The 25294-nt window shown below is 41.5% G+C and overlaps 1 non-coding gene across 1 annotated transcript; it reads right to left on the bottom strand.

The window, feature by feature from the left end:
- Nucleotides 1–1156: 1156 nt before the first annotated feature.
- On the bottom strand, nt 1157–1231 carry Trnas-uga (transfer RNA serine (anticodon UGA)). Its single transcript has one exon. It is a non-coding gene; the product is annotated as a tRNA-Ser (tRNA).
- Between the last annotated feature and the right edge of the window lie 24063 nt (nt 1232–25294).

Below are 25294 nucleotides of genomic sequence, written 5' to 3' on the forward strand. Positions count from 1 at the left end.
TCAGTCCTGAGGACTGGTTCAAGAAAATACGCTTCGTAATGTCTTGTCACTAAGTATTCCCAAGCATGGGTGAGCGTAGGCATTTATTTGGCTGACCATGTAATTTTGATGTAAGCTTTACGTTAACTTTTGGTGAGACGTTAATTATTTTATTTTTATACTTCCTTACTAGAGATTTAAGTTCTATTTACATCAGGCAGTTTCTTTGGGAGTAACATATGCTACCTCATTTTATGACGGAATTTTTGTCCTTGTAGCCATGATCTCTTAAGAAGGTAGCCATTGTTGTTCATGTAATTTCTATTTGTGTAGCCTATGCGGTGTTTGTTAGCAGCGCCTATTAGCCTTGTGAAGCGCGAGCCCGACATTCCGGCGGCTGTCCGCTATTGCTATAGTGGAGCTGTCCACCTTGGCAGCTTTCGATCCTTAAAGTTAAGTTTCGACTTCCCTTTCTTAACGATGTGAAGTAATTGCTTTAACTTACAAATATTCTGCCAATGGCCGATTTGTTAGCGTCGTTGTAATTAAATTTTGAGGTAGTTGCTTTGCTTGTTCAACTACTTTTGTATATTATCATCTTGGAGTTGAAGCTCTTTTTTCGTGTTTGCTTTAAAAATACGTATGTTTTTGTATAGGGTCCGTCTTTAGCAAAACACAATTTTGTTTTTTATCCCAAACATGTTTCACTGCAGTTGCAGTATCTTCAGTGGGCTTTTATTTTTCATCTGTTAAAGATAAAGAATGTTCTTTACTGTTTGTATACATGTAACTATTAGTTTTTAAATCGTAATTACAGATGTTTGAAAAAATATGAATTCATACCTTTTTACCAAATGGTGTGGTTTTTCTGATGTGTTGTGTTGCTATAGTGACTGTTTTGTTCCACAGTTTGTCATCTGCAACCTCTTACAGCTTAAAGTAGATAAATTATTTAAGCCAAAATTACGATTTGAAAATTGTTATTTATATGCCAGAAATTAATTCTATGTGTGTGTACGTGTATATGTGTGTGCCTATTTACATAATGTTTCACTTCCATTGTCTTTTTCCTCGTCTTCATCGCTGTCAAACACTATATATTGAAATTATAATTATATTAATACATTCAGCTGCGGAAGGGCGTTGTTATATATCAACGCGGACAGGTGAAAATTTGTGCCCCGACCGGGACTCGAACCCGGGATCTCCTGCTTTCATGGCAGACGCTCCATCCATCTGAGCCACCGAGGGCACAGAGAATAGAGAGACTGCAGGGACTATCTCACACACACCTCCCGCGAGACCCACATTCTCACCTTGTATGTCAACACACTGCATTCGTAGTGTCCCACCCCAACACACTCATTACTCATGAAAGACATTCTTATCAAGTCTCGTAAGAATTCGGGGAATACGTGTGCATCCGCACAGAAGAAGAAAAGAAGAAGGTCATGGCCGGTGTTGCCAGAACACACACACTCTCTCTCTCTCTCTCTCTCTCTCTCCCCCTTTTCACACCACCCACCCACACACACACACACACACACACACACACACACACACATATATCAAATCGTAGTTTTGGCTTAAACAGTTTATCTACTTTAAGATGTAAGTGGTTGTAGATAACAAACTATGGAACAAAACAGTCACTGTAGAATCACAACACATCAGAAAAAACAACACCATGTGGTGAAAGGTATGAATTCATAATTTATATGTTTTTTCAAACATCTGTAACTACGATTTAAGAACTAATACTTACATGTATACGAACAGTAAAGAACATTCATATCTTTAACAGATGAAAAGTAAAAGCCCACTGAAGATGCTTGTAAATATACTTGATGCGCTGAGGAAATTTTAATGTACGAGGGTCTTTCGTTAATTAAAGAGACAGACTGGTCTTGGGAAAAACTGTTAGCAGGGCAAGTTTCGTACTTTTATGGCTCTAAATTGGCGTCACTGGTATGAGCCCTGAACCGCTAATGTATCGGCATTGTTTCGTTTATAACCTCAAAATCACATTTCAAGATGGCGAGCCCACTTGAAACGTCCAAATTAGTCGAAAAACGTTCTGTTACTCGCCTTTTACTTGCTAAAGGGAGAAATCAGGGACTATATACTGTAGAATGCCTAAAGTTTTTGGTGAAGGTTGTATGAATCTTGCAGAGTTGTACAAGTTGGTAGAGCAGTTCAAAAATGGTAGCAACTCAGTGATTGACGAACACCGTTCTAGCTCACCAGTTGTAGTTTCAACTTCCTCACTTGAAAGTCGAAGGGATGACATTATTCGTGCCGACAGTCGTGTGTAAATAATTATTGATAAGGTTCAAATTAGTAATTGTACAGTTCATGACATTATCTGTAACAAGCTGAGGTACCGCAAAACATGTGCAAGATGGGTGCCAAAGGAGTTGACGCGGCAACACAAAGTAAGAAGGTTGAAAGTGTGCACAGAGCAAAGTGAACAATATATAAGAGAAGGTGAGCACTTCCTCAACAAAATTTTAACTTCTGATGAAACTTGGGTGCACTATTATGAGCCAGAATCAAAAAGACAATGCATGGAGTGGAAGCACAGGTCAAGAAAAATTTCACAACCCTAGCATCAGCAGGAAAAGTCATGTTGACGGTGTTTTGGCATGCTGAAGGTCCAGCCATGAGAGAGAGACGTCGTGGATCCCAGAGAAGGTGTGTGATTCTCCAGCAAGACAACGCACGTCCTCATATTGCTCAACTAACACGTGGTACCATCGACAAAATGGGCTGGGAAGCATTGCCCCGCCCCCTTCACAATCCTGATTTAGCACCTAGTGATTTCCATTTGTTTGGTGCACTGAAGGAGGCATTACGTGGGAAGAGGTTCAAGGACAACGAGGACTTTAAAAAGTTTGTGGGAAATTAGTTCAAACATTAAGATAAAGAGTTATTCGCAGCCGGAATAAGAAAGCTTGTAGCCCGATGGAATAAGGGCGTAAATGTTCAAGGAGGTAATGTTGAAAACAAGAAAAAGTATTATTTTTTAAAAATAAACGCTTTTTTCTTCAGATCAATATGTCTCCTTAACTATCGAATGGCCCTCGTAATTTCGGTTCTGATCACCATCTCCTTAGATTTATATTTTTAATTATAATTTAATACTCTTTGGTTGAGCTTAGTTTGCTATTGTGTCCATTCTATGGATGTAACAAAATGTGTCTGATCTGCCATGCTTGGGTGTTTCTTCTAAATTACCAGTTAATAACTTAATAGCTGTGCCTGTTTAAGATTATTGTGCAAGAGCAATGTTACTTATTGTTTAAGACAGCTTTTTTATGATTTATTTATTATTTGCTGCTGGCACTGACTTGTTCGACTAAAAAGAATTGAAAGTTTAGTCAAGTTTGTTTGTACTTAAAACTAAAAAAGGCTTATTTTCATTTAAAAACCTCTTACGTTATTGGTGACTATTGTATTTTATTTTGTGCTATCGTGTGCATTGTAAATAAATGTGATCATTCAACGAAGAAACGATGCAAGAATTGTGGGCCCATCCCTCGAAGTCACTCTTTTGCTATCCCACCTCCTCCTTGAGGTTTCACTACTTATCACACGAAGTGTAAGGGTGTACGATCCCTAATTCAGCGTTATTACTTCCGTATTCTCACATCTCACGATGGCGCATAGTAAAGTATTACCAAGGTTGAAGAGCCGAGAAAGTTGTGTAAGTGATGTCAGTGCGACAGGAGTTGAGGAGTAGGACCATGGAGGAATAATACGAGGAGTTGTCATGACGACATAAACACGAAGCCACCTTCCCCTGTGTCAGATTCACGAAACATTAGCTTCTAGTGGAAGTGTTTTGATTAAAAATGTCAGTTTACCGGTGTAATAATCGTTCCGAATGTCTGATTATAGTCTGAAGTGTAAAGGAACCGCATTTCATTTGTAGGAGGATTTGCTTAAGTGATATTTTTTGGTTGCACCGATTACTTTTACCGTAGTGATTTTGTTTCTGTCATTTCACTTTGGAATTCCCATCAGTCCAACTTCGAAGGTTTCTTACTTGAACATGCGAGAATGACCGGTTGGTAACCGACCGAACAAAACATCAAAATATCAGCATTTTCTAGAAGCGATTGTTGATCGAACATCAGTTTAGACAGTCAGTCTTAAGGAAAATGCTGGATTACGAAAGCGGCCTCTCCATATTAGTACTTCTGTTGTTGGTGCAAGTTCACAAGTCATTGCAAAATGGCAAAATGCTGGTACATGAATAACCGGTGTAGCTGTCAGAATGTTGAATGCAAGCATCCAAACGTGCATGCGTTGTGTCGTACAGGTGCCTCATGGCAGTATTGTGGAACGGTGTTCTTTGTCTGTTGCACATGGTCGGTCAATAGAGGGACGGATAATGGTTGTTATGGATGGTTGTGGAATTATCGTCCGATGATGTCATGTGTGTGCTAGTTTGAGATAGATCTGGTGAGCGAGCATGCCAAGGCAACATGTAAACACTCTGTACAGCATGTTAGGTAACATTACTGGTGTGTGGGAGACCGTTATCATGTTGGAAAACACAGCCAGGGATGCTCCACACAGACGTACAAATCTGAAGTCAGTGTGCATGGGATAGACCGAGAATTCTCCTTCTGTCAGATGAAATCGCACCCCAGATCATAAGGCCACGAATAGATCCAGTGTGTCTAGGTCCCCATAGTGTCGGCTGCAGGCGCTCACTCGACGTCCTTCTAACGAACACACGGCCTCACTCGCTCCAAGGCAGAAGCGGCTTTCATCAGAAAACACAACAGGCCTCCTTTCCACCCTCCATTGAGCTCTCGGTTGGTACAACTGAAATCGCAAACGGTGGGGTTTGGAGTCAGTGGAATGCACGCTACAGTCCATATGGCCCGGAGCTGTCCTTGAAGGAATCAATTTTTAACAGTTCTTTGCGTCACTGTGGCTTCAACTGCTGATCGAACAGTTGCTGCAGATTCAGTACGATGCACCACAGACGCCCGGAGACCGTGCTCCTTGGGACCTTACATTCTCGTGACCACCGATGTCACAAATCATATACATTGGCTACAATTCTGCCAAATATTTCTGCAATACTGAGGAAGGAACATCCAGATTATCGTAGGCATATAACATGACCTCGTCCAAGTTCAGTGAACTGTTGCTAATGGGTTCTTCGTCGTCTTAAAGGCGTTCTTGTTTAACAGCAACTCACGACGTCCAGTCTTAAAGATAACTAACGCTCACGATCGTTACAGCGCTTATTTAAAGGAAACCTGATTTGCGTAAGGAATTACGATGATGGAGTTTCTCGAGAGCGCTCGATGTGTTCTCGCACTGTGTCCAAGTAAAAAACATATGTTCTAAACAAATAACGCAGCAGATAAAGGGAGAGAAGAGCTTTTGACAAACGTAATGCCGGGATACAGGAAGATTGTGACGTAGAACGATCACAAATTATTTGAACTTGGTGTAACAGTGACATCTCCAGTCAGTCAGAAGATCGTGCTGGAGCTCGACAATATTACTTGTTGCCACAGTACTTATACACCACCCGAGTTTCAATTTTTCGGTTGAGCTTTGCTACTAGCGCCATTCTTGAGCGACTGGTATGAAACCTGAATAGACGATATCTTTCAGATGTAGCAACGCCCCTGCCAACTTTCGTTTACCTCACACAACTGCTTCTTGGTGTCGGCATTTTCTTTCTGTCAGTGCAGTACCATGAGTAGAACTCAGTGGTGATGGTCGACAGTGCAGACGAGAAGTGTCCTCCTCACTGCAGACAGACCTCTAATTGGAGCCGTAATAATGATGAGTGTTGAAATGATTTGTTCTTAAGAGTGGATAAAAAAAGAGAGTTGAATGTTAAGGGGAGCCGGAGGTGCCTATGCTGTCCATGTTAAAATCACTAAGTTTGAGGAACATTTATGAATAAACTACCAAATAGAAAAATTTGAATTTTTTTACATATAGAGTGGTTTAGTATTGCAGTTATGACAGAGGGATTTTGGAGTATCTTTTCTAGTTTCCTTCCAATTATTTTTTTTATTAATGACCCAAATACTTTTTCGAATAATTGCTTTATAATTAAACTGAAATGAAACTACTGAACATATTGCGAAATGGCTGTGTTACAATGTACGTTTGACCACTAGGAGTGCTGTATAAAAATTTCATCTCTCTAGCTTGAGTGGATTTTGAGAAAATGTTCCTTATATTCGAAAAATTCTAATTTACGGGAAATGGCTATCAAAGTTTCTCAATACATTCCTGCACTATAGGATGGATTATCAGGGTCTTCTTCTTCATCCTCCAAAAGCTTCCTCTTCTGTCTTCTTTTCTGGCCTGTTGTTCCATCATACTTCATATGCCTTTCTCTTCTTTCTGCTCCTCTTATCCTTTCTCTGTCAATATTTCTTAGTGCTCGTACAGTGTTCACCCCAGCTGTAAATCCTAATGCCTTCAGAACACACTTCACACTGTTCCCTTGGTTGTAGGTTGCTATTGCATCATAAATGCCAAAGTGCAGTGTTTTTATGCTTACAAACACCCTTTTAGGAATCACTTTCCAAATCAAATTGTTTACGCTCTCATTAGGATTCTGCGTCTTTCCGTGTAGACATTTGTGTAACAAATCTGGCTGTGCTAAGTCATGAAAAATTGGTTTTATTGTTCCCTCCTGATTCTTCTACATACTGCATATTACCCGCTTTACACAAGAAGTATAATACTACCAACAACAGGCGCAACACTGAACTAATTCGAAACGGTAAACAGCAAAGAGACGATGTTCCGGGCTCTTATTCATTGTAGTATCGCAACTTGGTATTAGTGTTAATTTTCGTTTCCCTACGTTCTTCCTCCTCTTATATACACGGTTACTAAAACGTGGCATCGTAACCAGAACAAAAGTGTACGACAATATTAAATGGAGCAAGATGTTCGAAATTCTGAGGAAAATAGGAGTAAGCTGTAAGGAAATACGTGTAATATTTGTCACAAAAAACAATGTAGCCAACCCTTGCACACTCGCTGTATGCGTAACAGGCCCAGAAAATCCCAAGCAGATCGCCAGGAAGTCACGAGAGGGTGTTAGATGCATTCAGCGGCCGCCCATTTCCTCTGCAGGCGTGGGGGAAAATGGTATAACTCGTAACTTCACTTCTAGGGCGACTAGAACAATAATTCAAAGTTTACATTAAAGAGGAATGTTCCAATTAATATTTGGTAGCAAAAAAAAAAATCTTAATTTTTTTGGATTTGACCACCTCCGGCTCCCCTTAAAGCATGTTTGCTTCTAACAAGTCGGTAATTACTAGATTTTAGGTGAGATATATAGGAGTATGTGGCATCACATTGCGTTGTGACGATTAGCATTTGAATTTTAGCCTTTTTCGAAACTAATCATTAGTTTGAGAGACGAAGGGGTGGTTGTGTCATAAATCTGTCTAAAAACAACACACTTCTTTGTTCGACAATAATTGACCCGAAATTTAGTTTTATGTTAATATGCAATCACATAATAATTTTACCGGCCGCTGCGGTCGAGCGGTTCTAGGCGCTTCAGTCCGGAACCACTCGCCTGCTACAGTCGCAGGTTAGAATCCTGCCTCAGCTGTGGATGTGTGTGATTTCCTTATGTTATTTAGGTTAAGTAGTTCTAAACTAGGGGACTGATGACTTCAGATGTTAAGTCCCATAGTGCTTAGAGCCAATTGAACCATTTTAATAACTTCGTAATAGCTCCCTCCCAATCTGCCCAGTCTTATCGTCCGGCCGCTGTGGGCGAGCGGTTCTTGGTGCTTCAGTCTGGAACCGCGCTGCTGCTATGGTCTCAGGTTCGAATCCTGCCTCAGGCATGGATTTATATGATGTCCTTAGGTTAGTTAGGTTTAAGTAGTTCTCAGTCTAGGGGACTGATGACCTCAGATGTTAAGTCCCATAGTTCTCAGAGAGATTTGAACCATTTGAACCATTTTTAACCAGTCTTATCCATCATAAATGGTAATAATCTTATTTTAGACTGCTTCCTTGTGCAATGTACAGTTTCGGAAAATCTAAATAGGGTGTGTTTTAAACGGAATCAGAAGTTCCAACTATCCGGAAATTCAGCATGCGTTTGATAAAATACTATTGCGGACTTTGAGAACTGGAAAGTTTAGAGCAAAGCTGAACCGAAATATTCAAACTCGGAATATATATAATAGTACATCGATTGTCGACAACCATCAGCATGGTCCCATATAAAATATCTTCTGATAAAGGCGCAGGGATGAACTCTTGCGCTTCGTTACACATTCGTGAAGGGACTGCATATTAACAATGTCAAATGCCATTCCTGCTTGTAGACAGCTTGTAACAGTTACTAAGATTATTTCAGTTGTAATGTTTCCCAGTTTTTTCGATTCTATTCCATTAACAGCAAGTAACTGTTTTTTTTCTTCCTTTTGTTGTATCTGTGTAAAAGCAAAGTGTGAGTAAAAAAACAATATATATTCATCGAATTGATATTATACCCAACTTTTTATCTGATAATTATTTTCTATGTGAGGCATACGACAACATACCGTCCTTTTCTCCTTGTTCTGTCATCGACACGACACACAATGAACTGTCACAAGATGTAACTTTTCTAATTTGTTTCAATTAAATCAAGCAGTTTATTTCTCGCCATTTAAATTAAGTTTGAGATCACTTGATTGGCGATGAAACAATCTAGTGTCTTAAGCGCTCCATCGTTAGTTAATTTATTACTAAAATGTCGAGCTTGCATCTTAATTCAAAGTTCTATTAACTTTTAACAAAATGACTTATCTTGGACGAACATTAATAACTTACGCGGCATACGCCCCCATGCGCGTCATTATCCAACAACGACTTTTTGGCATGAAGCTAATTTTCATTCAGTGAATTAAAGTCAACGAGTACTATTTCACTGAAGTAAAGGAAATCAACACTTACAATAGTTTCAAGTAACTATTACGACAGTAGCTATCCCTTTTGTATTGCTTTTGGAGTGGATCCATTCCTCGGAGAATTTATGATTCGAGTACTTTTATAATCTGCAAGGCTAAACACGTTATACGAAAGGGGCCACTTCACCCTGTTGTCTACAGCTTTATTTATCTGAAGAAAGTAGACTGTGACTAGAAATGCATCCATGTCCATGTCCCTCTAGCAGTTGTTCCACAAGTGCACAATAAATCTTCGAAATACACACTGGCTGTTGGATAGGAATTACGATAGATCTGTCGGTCTACAGCAGTTTTAATTTTCAGTTATTGAAGCACGATGTCCACTATAACGACTAATGACTCTCTAACAGGCAGCCAGTATTATTTTAGAATCTGAAGAGCATATAATACATCAAGTCCTTGACGAACATAGTGGCGTCACTTGTGAAGTTCAATTAGCGGGGAATTTGCTATCCACTTCATGTTCACACGATTCTGAAGTACCTGAAGTGGACTCAGGTAATTTGACAAGCATTATCTAAATTCGCAATACTTATTCACTTCATTCCCAAAGTTAGTGATTGGCTAGATTTTTTCCGATTCGTGTGACATCGTAGAATTATACAGCCACAGAGAGGACAATGGCCACCACTCAGTCTGTCCGAAACCGCCGGAGCGCTGACTCTCCCCTATTAGTCTCGACTTTTTTTTCCTGCCATTGGAACGGAAATGCGTTAAAATGTGCAGTTAAGTGCACAGAGCTGCTGGGACGAAAGTGAATACGCCCGAGGGGCAATTTCACATGCAGTATTGGGCAGTCGCGAGCAGTTAACAGCTAACAGCGTCCTAGTGCAACGGGTTCACTCGTGTGTACGGTCGGCAGGTGGAGTGCCAAATTTATATTCCGCTCAGGCGGTATGTGATAATACTGAATATTGAAGCATACGCAGTCAAGTAAACAGTCCGTGAAATGCACACTTCGTCTAATTGCGTCTCTCTGCTTTCATGAATTTACTGCAGACTGTAGAAAAAAATATGAAAATTCCCCCCATATATGACCTGCAAGTAATAGTAAAACATTTCTCACTTTAATTACGTTACTCTTGGATGTCATGATATACTGAATTGTGAAAGTGGTTCTGACAACGTGTTGGTATAAAGACAGAGACGTCAAATTTAGGCAGTTCACATACATCGTGATTCACCTGACCTTACCACTGGGCTTTATGCAACCCGCAATGCCTTCAAATATTATGTTCGTTATTTTCACATTCTTTCGTTTACCACCCCAGTACTGTTAGTGATATAGAAAACTGAACATGATCTTTTTGTGGGAAATGTAATGCAGTTACATTTTGCACCAGGATACGTTTTCGCTAGAGCTCAGTTTCGAATTATACCAGAAAAACGTTCAAAAGTGATTTTCAAACTCGTTTTTCTTGAATAACTCGAAAATAGTGGCCTCTAGCGAAAACTTACCCACTACAAAACTTAACCACGTTAAATTTCCTACAAAAAGATCCTGTACGGTTAACAGTTTGTGCGATATATGTGAAAATTTTGTGTATAAATTTTGAAAATACTGAAAGTGCCGCAGGCAGCATAAAACCGATTGGTAGGGTCGGCGAAATCGCTCTGTACATCGTTCGATGCAGAGACGTTTGTGGGTACCTTTCATTTTCCTAGACTACTAATATTACTAGCAAAATGTATAACAATGTAATTTATGGTACGGTAACGAGAATTTATTTTTACTTTCCATCAAATTTCTGATTCGATATTCTAACCATTATAGAAAATTTTGGATACAGCGGGATGTCCTCATCGTTTTCCCATGCAAGTTCTTAATTGATGTTATTTACCGTTGTCTTTCTCCGAACAGATCTGAAATACAAGAATCTGTATTCTACCCGAAAGTTGTTATGAAAACCACGATGTTTTATTATGAAAATACGTTTCGGCGGTCGTATGCCGTTGCCAGCATTGTCGCCTTTGATCTGCAAGTATGAAATAAGGTATCTGTGTTGTGCCTGATGTTTGGTATGTTTCACGGACTGTCTACACACATACCTTTGCACAGTGGTATGCCATTGACAATCTTCTTATCTTTGAACTGACCAAACTAGCTGTGCGGAAACATTTAGTTTCACATAAACCTCGCACAACACAGCAACTCGATGATTTTTGAATTCATACGCCATTATCAGGGGTTGCAGAGACGATAGGTGACGGAAAAGATTCATAAACATACTGAGCCTTTGAATTTATAATTGGATACCGACCTACCTTGCTTCCGGGCACACTGTATATAATGTGCCAAGTATACAGTATGAGTCACCTAACATTACCGCTGGATATATTTCGTAAACCACATCAAATACTGACGAATCGATTCCACAGACCGAACGTGAGGAGAGGGGCTAGTGTAATTGGTTAATACAAACCAAAACAAAATGCACGGAAGTATGTTTTTTAAAGCAAACCTACGTTTTTTTTAAATGGAACCCCGTTAGTTTTGTTAGCACATCTGAACATATAAACAAATACGTAATCAGTGCTGTTTGTTGCATTGTAAAATGTTAATTACATCCGGAGATATTGTAACCTAAAGTTGACGCTTGAGTACCACTCCTCCGCTGTTCGATCGTGTGTATCGGAGAGCGCCGAATTACGTAGGGATTCAAAGGGAACGGTGATGGACCTTAGGTACAGAAGAGACTGGAACAGCACATTACGTCCACATGCTAACACCTTTTTATTGGTATTTTTCACTGACGCACATGTACATTACCATGAGGGGTGAGGTACACGTACAGACGTGGTTTCCGTTTTCAATTACGGAGTGGAATAGAGGTTGTCCGGATAAGTCAGGCCAATAGATGTTCAATGTGGTGGCCATCATTAGCTGCACACAACCGCAATCTCTGGCGTATTGAATGTCGTACACGCCGCAGTACATCTGGTGTAATGTCGCCGGAGGCTGCCACAATACGTTGTTTCATATCCTCTGGGGTTCTAGGCACATCACGGTACACATTCTCCTTTAACATACCCCACAGAAAGAAGTCCAGAAGTGTAAGATCAGGAGAACGGGCTGGCCAATTTATGCGTCCTCCACGTCCTATGAAACGCCCATGTTTGTTACAACACGCAATTGAACGTCGGAGGTTTCAAGCGTCAACTTTAGGTTACGATATCTCCGGATGTAATTAACATTTTACAATGCAACAAACGGCACTGATTACTTATTTGTATATATGTTCAGATGTGCTAACAAAACTAACGTGGTTCCCTTTAAAAAAACGTAAGTTTTTGTTGAAAAACATACTTCCGTGCATTTTTTTTGGTTTGTATTAACCAATTACACTAGCCCCTCTCCTCTCGTTCGGTCTGTGTAATCGGTTCGTCAGTATTTGATGTGGTTTACGAAATATATCCAGCGGTGACTCACCCTGTATATTTGGACGAACGACTGCGCTGAGTACACATGTTGCGTAATACTTACTACGAAAGTTTGTCTGAAGATGATTTCTTCTTATAAGCTTACGTTATCTTGTCACGACCATGGATTGGGCTTCACCAAAGAGATGAGCGACAGGTTTCAGAATGAAGACACGACTAGTTTATCAAGTTTGGAAGGAGACTTGTTTCCCTGCAACCGATCGTACCGAATATCGTTTCTTATTTATTCATTTCCGTAGGACCAAATTGAGGAGCAAATCTCCAAGGACATGGAACGTGTCAGTGCGTGGAATTACAACATAAAAGTAATAACAGATAAAAATAAAATGTTTACTAACCCGAAAAAAGTCAAGCCACAAATTTAAGTAAGCGCTATCAAGAATACAACAGAAATCAGCTTAATGTTTCACCGAACTCCTCGACAGAATAGAGGGAGTAACCCATAAGGAAACTCTCAGTTTCGATTTGAAAGCGCTTGGATTACTGCTAAGATTTTTGAATCCTAGTGGTAGCTTATTGAAAATGGATGCAGCAGTATACTGCACACCTTTCTGCACAAGAGTTAACGAAGTGCGATCCAAATGCAGGCTTGATTTCTGACGAGTATTGAGTGAAAGCTGCCTATTCTTGGGAATAAGCTAATTTTGTTAACAAGAAATGACAGTAAGGAACATACATATATTGAGAGGCCAATGTTAAAATACCCAGACTCGTGAACAGGGGTCGACAAGAGGTTCGTGAACTTATTGCCCGAACCACTGGTTACTGAGCCAAAAACTTTCCTTTAGCATGGGAAGAGGTACCACAAAATATAATACCATACGATATAAGCGAATGAAAATAGGCAACATTTTCGTGATGAACGATCACTTACTTCAGATACCATTCAAATAGTAAAAATGAGAGCATTAAGCCTGTGAACAGGATCCTGAACGTCGGCTTTCCAGGACATCTTTCTATCTGCCTGAACACCTAGAAGTTTGAACTGTTCGGTTTCACTAACCATATGTCCTTTCTGTGAAATTAAAACATCAGGTTTTGCTGAATTGTGTGTCAGAAACTGTAAAAAACTGAGTCTTACTGTGATTAAGCGTTAGTTTATTTTTACTAGTCATGAACTTATGTCATGGACTGCACTATTTGAAACCGAGCCAATGTTGCACACAACATCCTTTACTACCAAGCTAGTGCCGTCATCAAACAGAAATATTTTAGAGTTACCCATAATACCAGTGGGCGTATCATTTATAGAAATAAGGAACAGGAGTGGCCCCAATGCTGATCTCTGGGACACCTCCCACTCAACCGTACCCCACTCAGACCCCACACCACAGCCATTCTCAACACTGTGAATAATGACCATTTGCTGTCTGTTGCTGAAATAAGAGATGAACCAGTTGTGCGCTATTCCGTAATGGTCCTACTTCTGGAGCAATATTTTGTGATCAACACAATCAAACGGCTTAGTTAAGCCAAAAAATATACCTAGCTTTCGAAACCTTTTGTTTAATCCATCCAGTACCACACAGAGAAAAGAGAATATATCATTTTCAGTTGTTAAACGACTTCTAGAGCCGAACTGTACATTTGATAGCAAATCGTGTGATATAAAATAATCAGTTATCCGTAGATACACAGTCTTTTAAATAACTTTAGCAAACACTGATGGCATAGAAATAGATCTAAAATTGTCGACATTATCCCTTTCTCCCGTTTCATGAAGCGGGATGGGAGTAGTTGACAATAACAAATTACTGAGTTGAAGGCTACGCCTTTATTGTAAATTCAGATTCATTCATGACTGAAGTGCAGAGACATTGAAATCATTCACTGCTCCGCTAATCCGAGGTAATAGCATGACCTCACGCCCCTGAAAATCAGAGCCAAACAGAGCCGTATGAAGCTGATCCAGCGCCTTTGGCATAACTGTCAAAGCTGTGCCGCCTCCTCTCATGCTTTCCGTAAACGTACTAGTCAGCAGTTTTTCTTCTCAAATTAAGTCCTGCAAGGCCGACCTCCAGTATGATTAAATACATCATATCCATGGGTTAAAGATGTACCTTTAATTTGACTCCTAACTTATTTATCTATTGAGCCAGCACCCTTCTGACTTGTTTAACACAGCCCACCACTATCTTGAGCCAAATTCTCATCTCAGAACAGCACTTGAACCCTTCATCCTCAATTATTTCTTGGATATAGACCAGTCTCTGTCTCCTCCACGGCTATAACCGTCTGCAGGTCCCCATAGGTACATGGAAGTTATTCTCTTCCATCTTAGCGCATGTGCTATCATCCTTTCCCTTCCTCTTGTCACCGTTCTTCAACTGTTCCCGTCTTTGCCAATTCTGAGGAGGGCGCTCACATTCCTTATGTTATCATTCCCCCTAATTCTGACTACATCTGAGTAACAATACCTCTCAAACGTTTCGATTCCCTTCTTCTCCAGCTGTCTCACGGGCGCTGGAGGCCATCTTCGCCGTGGGGCAGTTTGTCTATGCATGTGTGAGTGCCGTAACGTCTGGCGTACACCGCCTAAACCAGGGCTTCACAACATACGTGCTCGCGGAGCAAGCTGTGAGCAGCAAGGTGCAGTGCGAGCACGGAGCAGCGCGAGCACGCTACCCCCACTACCGGACCAGAGCGGAGAGTGGGGAGAGTCACGTGGGGCAAACAGCAGCTGCCACCAGTCAATGTAAATCCGCAGCAACCTGCAGGGATATCACTCACGAATTATTACTGCGACAAATGAAACAAATAAAGGAGAATGTATACGTGCCACATAATTTTATTAGCTTGGTGTATGCCTCTACAATTCGTATTAATTTGTGAACTGTTACACCATAAAAGGTGCCACTGAAATGTGGGATTCTCGGTTATCTTGTACTTTTTGCCCTTTATAATTTCGTCTATGTTCGGAGTAATTGTTCTTGTGCATTGTAGGCGCAGCGTGCAGTTTAAATTTCGACCAGACAATGCGTTTCTCAGGTGCGTCTTGTTACATTTCATTGCAGAGAACAGTTGTTCACAAACATACGTGGAACCGAACATTAATATTATTGTAGCCGCCAGTTTGTGCAAACGAGAAAATCTATCCTGAGGGAAGTGTCTGTAGAATTCCAAAATGTTTTTCATATTCTGAAATTTGTCTCTGTATTCTCTGTCACACTGCAGGTCAATAATTTCTAGTTGCAGCTCGGGACGAATCTCTTTAATATTCGCTGAATATGGAGAGGAGAACAAATCAAAATCACTGTCTAGTGCTGTCAGATCTTGAGAGCGTTGATCAAATTCTTCCTTAAGGGCAACTAAACTATGTGAATAACGTTCAGTCTTTGTGAACATCTTGCATGGATGATAATTTAGGAAAATGAGCTAGATTTCATGTTTCCAGCTGACTCACCCAAAGTGTCAATTTCATTTTAAAAGCTTGTATTCGATCTATGAAATGAGTAATTAGCAGATGTTTACCTTGTAGTGAAATGTTCAAAGCATTCAGATGGCTTGTTAAATCTGCTAAGAATGCGAGATCACATTTCCATGAAGGCTCTTTCAATTCAGTAACACACTTGTTATTTATTTCCATGAACATATTTATCTCATATAATAAGCAAAAAAATCGATTCGCCACGACTAAGCCAGCGGACCTCGCTGTAATAAGGCAGCCTGCCATACTGGATTTCTATATCCTCAAGAAAGCTTTCAAATTGTCTGTGTTGTAGCCCATGCTTCCTTATACAGCGTGTTACAAAAAGGTACGGCCAAACTTTCAGGAAATATTCCTCACACACAAAGAAAGAAAATATGTTATGTGGACATGTGTCCGGAAACGCTTAATTTCCATGTTAGAGCTCATTTTAGTTTCGTCAGTATGTACTGTACTTCCTCGATTCACCGCCAGTTGGCCCAATTGAAGGAAGGTAATGTTGACTTCGGTGCTTGTGTTGACATGCGACTCATTGCTCTACAGTACTAGCATCAAGCACATCAGTACGTAGCATCAACAGGTTAGTGTTCATCACGAACGTGGTTTTGCAGTCAGTGCATTGTTTACAAATGCGGAGTTGGCAGATGCCCATTTGATCTATGGATTAGCACGGGGCAATAGCCGTGGCGCGGTACGTTTGTATCGAGACAGATTTCCAGAACGAAGGTGTCCCGACAGGAAGATGTTCGAAGCAATTGATCGGCGTCTTAGGGAGCACAGAACATTCCAGCCTATGACTCGCGACTGGGGAAGGCCTAGAACGACGAGGACACCTGCAATGGACGAGGTAATTCTTCGTGCAGTTGACGATAACCCTAATGTCTGCGTCAGAGAAGTTACTGCTGTACAAGGTAACGTTGACCACGTCACTGTATGGAGAGTGCTACGGGAGAGCCAGTTGTTTCCGTACCGTGTATAGCGTGTGCAGGCACTATCAGCAGCTGATTGGCCTCCACGGGTACACTTCTGCGAATGGTTCATCCAACAATGTGTCTATCCTCATTTCAGTGCAAATGTTCTTTTTACGGATGAGGCTTCATTCCAACGTGATCAAATTGTAAATTTTCGCAATCAACATGTGTGGGCTGACGAGAATCCGCACGCAGTTGTGCAATCACGTCATCAACACAGATTTTCTGTGAACGTTTGGGCAGGCATTTCTGCTGATGTCTTGATTGGCCCCCATGTTCTTCCAACTACGCTCAATGGAGCACGTTATCGTGATTTCATACGGGATACTCTACCAGTGTTGCTAGAACATGTGCCTTTACTAGTACGACACAACATGTGGTTCATGCACGATGGAGCTTCTGCACATTTCAGTCGAAGTGTTCGTACGCTTCTCAACAACAGATTCGGTGACCGATGGGTTGGTAGAGGAGGACCAATTCCATGACCTCCACGCTCTCCTGACCTCAACCCTCTTGACTTTCATTTATGGGGGCGTCTGAAAGCTCTTGTCTACGCAACCCCGGTACCAAATGTAGAGACTCTTCGTGCTCGTATTGTGGACGGCTGTGATACAATACGCCATTCTCCAGGGCTGCATCAGCGCATCAGGGATTCCATGCGATGGAGGGTGGATGCATGTATCCTCGCTAACGGAGGACATTTTGAACATTTCCTGTAACAAAGTGTTTGAAGTCACGCTGGTACATTCTGTTGCTGTGTGTTTCCATTCCATGATTAATGTGATTTGAAGAGAAGTAATAAAATGAGCTCTAACATGGAAAGTAAGCGTTTCCGGGCACATGTCCACATAACATATTTTCTTTCTTTGTTTGTGAGGAATGTTTCCTGAAAGTTTGGTCGTACATTTTTGTAACAGCCTGTATGCTGAAGACGCAAAAGCCTAATTATGTTCGTTTTATTAACTTCGGTTTATTCGTCAATAACAGAAACAAAATAATATGTAAAATTGAAGTTTATTGGAAGTCACAGAGTGCTCTTATTATCAGACTCTTGATTATTATGTTCTGTGTACCTTGAGCTTCTTTTTAAGAAAAGATAGTTCACCACTAATGTCAATATTTATTACGTCATTTCTTCCGAACCGTATGCCATGCAATGATATTATCTTTAAGGAACATTCAGTGGTATAAGTGGAAGTTGTATGTAAAATTTGTGAACAGAGTTTATAAGTAAGATGTAATAAATTAAAACGTCATGGCTGATGAAGTATTTTTACTGCACGATACACTTACCACATTTCATTATTTGTAGAAGGGTGTCTGTGAGAAAAAGATTAGAAAAATTTTGGGATTGTGTCTTAGGTTTCTCGGTAGTTGCTAGCTCTTTCGCAAACTCTGGGTGAATATACTGCGGGAAATTTGTGTGCCGTGAGTTATGTTCAAATGTGTGTGAATTCCTACGGGACCAAACTTCTCAGGTCATCGGTCCCTAGACTGACACACTACTTAAACTAACTTATGCTAAGGACAACACACACACTCCTGACCGAGGGAGGACTCGAACCTCCGGCGGGAGGGGTCGTGACAAGGCGCCTCTAACCGCGTGGCCAATCCGCGCGGCCCGTGAGTTATGCTGCCTGACACATATAAACACTTTCTACCTTTAATACAAGTCTTCCTGTGCTAAATGTTTGACGTAAAGTTATAGTCTTAATGCCCAGATTATAACGGCATTTTAAAATTTTAAATTCTTTCAATAGTTCTATGAAATACGGAAACTAATATTTTTCTACCCCTGTAATTTGTTGGATCGACAACCTGCAAAGTGGACAGGAAGATCAGGTGACAGCTTTAGTCCTTAAGTAATATAAATAGATTCCGTCAGGACAAATACAACATTTCAAAGAACCACTGGCGCAAATAGCAAGATATAATTGTGAAATATTCTCTCAAATATCTATTTCAGATTGCTGCCACTCTCTGCAACCCAAAGTTAGCACACTGTAATTGCTTCAAGACGTGCTGTGTTGTCTGTGTCAGCAGATGATTAACTGTTTACGTAACTTACAGGAATGCTACTAGGTCACGTATTCTACAGCGGCCGATATTTCAACAGGTACACACCCTATCAGTTTCAAGGCATAAATGCACAAATCAAGCGCTCTGCGAGGGAATTCGAAATCTCGGTATTCAAAACATTTCCGGAGAGATAGCGCACGCACACACATCCTAAATACTAGGGCATCCACGCAACCAATGACAACCGGCGTGAGATGCTATCGATAGTGAATAATATAATAACTAGTGGGTCTTTAACTCTGCCCCTCTGATTTCGGACGGAGGAGAGAGAGCAGGATTTCACACAGAATCTAAGAGAAATCCTCATATCTATTTATAAAGTCACTTGATAACTTAATTACACTTCAGTTTCACACATCATTAATATGAGAATGGGTTCTCATAATTGATTAAATTATGAAATATACGATCACATATAGTTAATAAATATTCTGAATGTCATTTTTCTTATACTCATTTAATTTAATTTCATATTCCTTGCGACAAATATTTACCACATTTCAAGATGAACGTCTTTGTACCATTTAAAGTACTACCATCTCACTACGTGGTATTGTACAGAGATTGCGGTACCACACCACAGGCGGCAACGCGAATCGATACCACAGACATTAGAGAGTGGTCGCCGCAATCCGCAACAATGGCAGAGAATTCAGGAGACACGCCTCGCACTCGGCATAGCAGCGCTCTCAGTCAGAGGTCAGTGTGGGCTCAAGCAGGCAAGAGCTCAGCCAGTTTGAGATCGCAGCGACAGCAGTGATTATCATTGAGTAGGACTGTAATAGTCGTCAATTTTTCTGATGAATTGTACTTACGTAATATGGTAGTGCAACGGCACTGTGGCTAATAAGTGCGTCGGTGACAGTTGTAATTTATTAGCAATCCTGTAGCAATGAACTCTGTCAAAGTTGAGCAAATGTTATATTCATTTATGTATGTATGTTTTTATCTATTGTAGTTAAAAATGAACGACCTCAAAGAGCACCAAAAGAACCAATAGTTGTCGTCCTACGATTGTAGTTCGTCTGGTCACAACATTATACAGTACTGGTCATTAAAACTGCTACACCAAAACGAAATGCAGATGATAAACAGGTATTCATTGGACAAATATATTAAACTAGATCTGACATTACGTTTTCACGCAATTTGGGTGCGTATGTCATGAGAAATCAGTACCCAGAACAACCACCTCTGGCCGTAATAACGGCCTTGATACGTATGTACATTGATTCAAACGGAGGTTGGATGGTGTGTACATGTGCAGCTACCCATGCAGCTTCAACACGATACCACAGTTCATCAATAGTAGTGACTGGCGTATTGTGACGAGCCAGTTGCTCGGCCACCTTTGAAGAGACGTTTCCTCGTGCGGCACGCTCTCGAGAATGTGCTGACCAGGGCAGCAGTCGAACATTTTCTGTAACCAGAGAGGCTCGTACAGGACCTGCAATATGCGGTCGTGCATTATCCTGCTGAAATGTAGGGTTTCGCAGGGATCGAATTACGGGTAGAGCCACGGGTCGTAACACATCTGAAATGTAGCGTCCACTGTTCAGAGTGCCGTCAAAGGGAACATGAGGCGACCGATGTCGCCAAACACGGATGCGACCATCATGATGCTGTAAACAGATCCTGACTTCATCCGCAAAAATGACGTTTTCCATTCGTGTACCCAGGTTCGTCGTTGACTACACCATCGCAGGGTCTCCTGTCTGTGATGCCGCGTCAAGGGTAACCGCATTCATGGTCTCCAAGCTGATAGTCCATGCTGCTGCAAACGCTGTCGAACTGCTCGTGCAGATGGTTGTTGTCTTGCAAACGCCCTCATCTGTTGACTCAGGGATCGAGACGTGGCTGCACGATCCGTTACAGCCATGCGGATAAGATGCCTGTCATCTCGACTGCTAGTGATAAGAGGCCGTTGGGATCCAGCACTGCGTTCCGTATTCCCCCTCCTGAACCCACCAATTCCATATTCTGCTAATGGGCATTGGATCTCGACCAACGCGAGCAGAAATGTCGCGATACGATAAACCGCAATCGTGATAGGCTACAATCCGACCTTTATCAAAGGCGGAAACGTGATGGTACGCATTTCTCCTCCTTTCACGAAGCATCACAAAAACGTTTCACCAGGCAACGCCGGTCAACTGCTGTTTGTGTATGACAAATCGGTCAGAAAATTTCCCTATGTCAGTACATTGTAGGTGTCGCCACCGGCGCCAACATTGTGTGAATGCTCTGAGAAGCTAATCATTTGCATATCACAGCATCTTCTTCCTGTCGGTTAAATTTCGCGTCTGTAGCACGTGATCTTCGTGGTGTAGCAGTTTTAATGGCCAGTAGTGTATTTTTGTTCCATACTGAGGAGGAAAACTACACCCTTAAGAAGCTCTTAACCATAGTTGACGTTTTCCGACTGGGCTGTTTCTCGCTAGTCGCACATTATTATAAAACAGTGTCGGAAGTTCCATGCGCCTTTTTGCGGATGATGCTGTAGTATACAGAGAAGTTGCAGCATTAGAAAATTGTAGCGAAATGCAGGAAGATCTGCAGCGGATAGGCACTTGGTGCAGGGAGTTGCAACTGATCCTTAACATAGTCAAATGTAATGTATTGCGAATAAATAGAAAGAAGGATCCTTTATTGTATGATTATATGAGAGCGGAACAAACACTGGTAGCTGTTACTTCTGTAAAATATCTGGGAGTATGCGTGCGGAACGATTTGAAGTGGAATGATAATATAAAATTAATTGTTGGTAAGGCGGGTACCGGGTTGAGATTCATTGGGAGAGTCCTTAGAAAATGTAGCCATCAACGAAGGAGGTGGCTTATAGAGCACTCGTTCGACCTATACTTGATCATCAATGTGGGCTACATACCGGATCGCGTTGACGGAGGAGATAGAGAAGATCCAAAAAAGAGCGGCGCGTTTTCGTCACAGGGTTATTTGGTTAGCGTGATAGCGTTACGGAGATGTTTAGCAAACTCAAGTGGCACACTCTGCAAGAGAGGCGCTCTGCTTCGCGGTGTAGCTTGCTTTCCAGGTTTCGAGAGGGTGCGTTTCTGGATGGGGTATCGAATATCTTGCTCCCCGTATTTATACCTCCAGAGGAGATCACGAATGTAAAATAAGAGAGATTCGAGCGCGCACGGAGGCATTCCGGCAGTCGTTCTTCCCGCGAACCGTACGCGACTGGAACAGAAAAGGGGGGTAATGACAGTGTAGAAAATACAACCGAGGACGCCGTAAAAAGTATCTGACTTGGGCCGCGTTTGACGACCACTCGTGTAGACTATAGAACAACTAAACATAGTTCCATAGCGGCACGGATGTGAAAAGGACGCAATCCATAAAAAAACGGGAGGGGGGGGGGGGGGAGTGGTTGAAGTGCATATTGCCAGCAAACGCTCAGCCTTTTAATCTCAGAATTGGAATTTATACGACAGCAATACGCGTCACTCTCTCTCTGTCTCTCTCTCTCTCTCTCTCTCTCTGTTTGAGTGAAATGACGCATACTCCTCCCGCTCAGAGGAGTGCAGATATTGTGGGGGCCATAGGCGGAAGCCAAAATGCGAGAATAAGTGAACGGCGGATTCGCGTCCATTGAACTGGACAAATATTTCTTCGCAGACGCCGGTGAGGAACCTCACGCCCCCGCTGCTGAATGAACTTCCGGAACGGCGCCTGGGGCCGAGACAGCTCACAGCCCTCTCCAATAAAAAGATGCCGCGCGGGCCTGGCCCGTCCCGCCACACTGCGTCACGTCACGTCGTGAAGCGTCGCCTCGCCTTTTTCCATTTCTGGGGATCTCTGGAGTCGACCGCGATGGCTGCCTGGAGGGCCGGCTGACTTCTGACAGAACCGCTACGGCGCCTCTTCTGGTCGTTTCGTGTCGCCTGCAACTTAACGAATACCCCTTGTTCGGCTTTTCCTGACAGTGAACGTGTTTTCACTAATGGTTCCGGCTGCACTTCAAATTCTTCTTCGCGGCTAATATCGAGCCTTATTTCCTCGTGTATCAAGAAATTGGGATCCCGGGAGAATCTGAACTGACAGGCAGTTAAAGTTGCTTCTGAAGGTAGTCCATACACAGTTTCCTTCTTCGGCCCTCTGTCTTCGTCGGACAAAAATGTATGATAATACGTGTCACATGCTCAACATTAAGAAGACGGTCACATTAATACAGTGTGTGCCATGCTTCAATTGGAGGCAATGTACTGTTATGTTTGCCTCACTGCTTTTTTTTCTTTAACTAATTTGCGCCTGTTTTTTTTTCTGAGAAGCTCAGTAATGTATGTAAATACCGAAAATGTAAATGTGATTCAAAAAGTACTTGATGTGAAGTGAGGCGCAGTTGGACAGCATGAAACTCTTTAGCGCGCAATCCCCGCAACGATAGTATCAGAGAATCTTTGAATATGGACTCTAAAAAAAAGACAGTTGATTTTATTAAAAAAAAAGACTGTTAATCTGTATCTTGTGGAAAGTGGACATGTTGCTAGGCCGTCGCTCAGAACGTATTGTTACATGTAATGAAAATTGATATTTTAGTGATAAAACCGAGTGAAGTATGTGAAAGAGTTGCCAAACATTTATGTGTACAAATTTTCTGGAAGTGAAGAATAGAAATATCTTGTTTTTGGAAAAGGAAGTGAACTTCATTTTCGTCGCCGTCTATCAATTGACACAATTGTAAGTGTACAAAGTTCACTAAAATATCGGAAAAGAAATGCATTCTCAATAGTTTTCATTCAGTAAGTAACAACATCTCATAATTTCTTAATCACAGTGATTGGATTATGTTCTTGTACAGAAGTATGGTGCTGAACTCCACTGAGCAATTTTGATATAGCAGGGCGTGTAGTTTGAAGGAAGTTTGTGTGTGAAGCAATCTCCTTTTCTCATTAAAATCAGATTGCTGTTTGATCTTACTTACTTACAACAGTGGTCCCTTAGGTATGAAAAGCTACGAAAACTTGGGCTCGAAGCTATCCGCAATACGCCAAGTAACTAACAGAGTCGTATTTTAAACCTTAACGAACAATAACTTCCTCCAGATTGTAATACGTCAACAACTGGTGCAGAAGCTGATCATTCAAGGAGGCAGCAACCAAAATTTAGGTGCCAGTTACGACTTAAAGTAAAAAAACTCAGTCAAAAATCCATCTCTCTCTCCCCAAACACATATATAAATATTTACATTATTTTTTTTAAAAAGAAGTCATTTTACAACTGCTCCTAATAATAACCTCTGGCGTCATTACGAAATGTAAATTAAAAGTAAATAATCTTGCAAACGTAAAATAGCAGAACAAAAATAATCTCACTCATTATTCAGGTATTTGGAAAGATGTTAGTACCACAACGGCCATAAAAGGACTGAGAAATGAAACTAGACATATGTCGACAGCAGGCCACTGGATTTCTTCTTTCAGACTGCAATAGGCTGTTCGACTTATTAGGTTCATTGATGTACTAATTGCAGGCATTATATGCCTAGTGTGGTGTCATGTATCCACCCCTTGGACGTCTAAATTGGCAGTGGAATTGCAGGTTTCCATCAGATGTCGACAGCAGTCGTGTGGTATCTTGCGGACCCAACGGTGCGCGCCTGCTGACCCACACATCCAGTTGCTTGGTACCATGAGCGCCCTTTGCCGCCAGGATATAAGATGATCGGCGGCATGTACACAGCCACTCGCACTTGGAGCCCCTTTTCTCTGTGACGCTGTGCTGACGCCACCTAGTTGCGGCTCTGACACATTCATTTGTGTTAAGTTCGAAGATCCCTCATTCTTGTTGACATTGAGAGCCAGACTCTACCTCTTGCTACATTATTTGGAATGAGTCTTCGTACACTTGGTGAAACACAAGCTAAGTAAGCCTACAGCTTACTGTGTTAAGTTTTCCGCTAATTATTTCTGCTCCTGTCCAGTTTTCCTATGACGACAGTTGCTGCAGCACTCGGTAGTCCACCTCTCCTTGCCAATGTGTGAAAAATCTTGTGCTCCATATCACGAATCAGAAATGGTTAGAATCACATCTTACTCTTTCGAGCATTAGTTACTGAAGTAACCTTTAAAGACACGAAAAAGTGTCTTATCATTCGATGTAATTCATGAGGTTTTATTAGCATCTTCTGTTACATCGTCCTACTTCTCGCATCTTTTGCAGGGTGTTTCGGAATTACTATTTCACCCTCCTACAGGCTGTATACCAGACTTAGTATAAAAGGTTCTGATGGGGAGTCAATGAGCGGAAGTGTATCGTTTGGATGTAAATAATTTTGGAAGTCTTACCACTCTCAAGTCTCCAACTTCACGGCGAACACACAAACTAAGAGTAGGTCCTGTTGTAATTATTGTGTCACACGCCATTTCCTCCTGCTGCAGCAACGGCTGCGAAGA

This window comes from Schistocerca nitens, chromosome 7 (assembly GCF_023898315.1).
Source record: "Schistocerca nitens isolate TAMUIC-IGC-003100 chromosome 7, iqSchNite1.1, whole genome shotgun sequence".
Lineage (NCBI taxonomy): Eukaryota > Metazoa > Arthropoda > Insecta > Orthoptera > Acrididae > Schistocerca > Schistocerca nitens.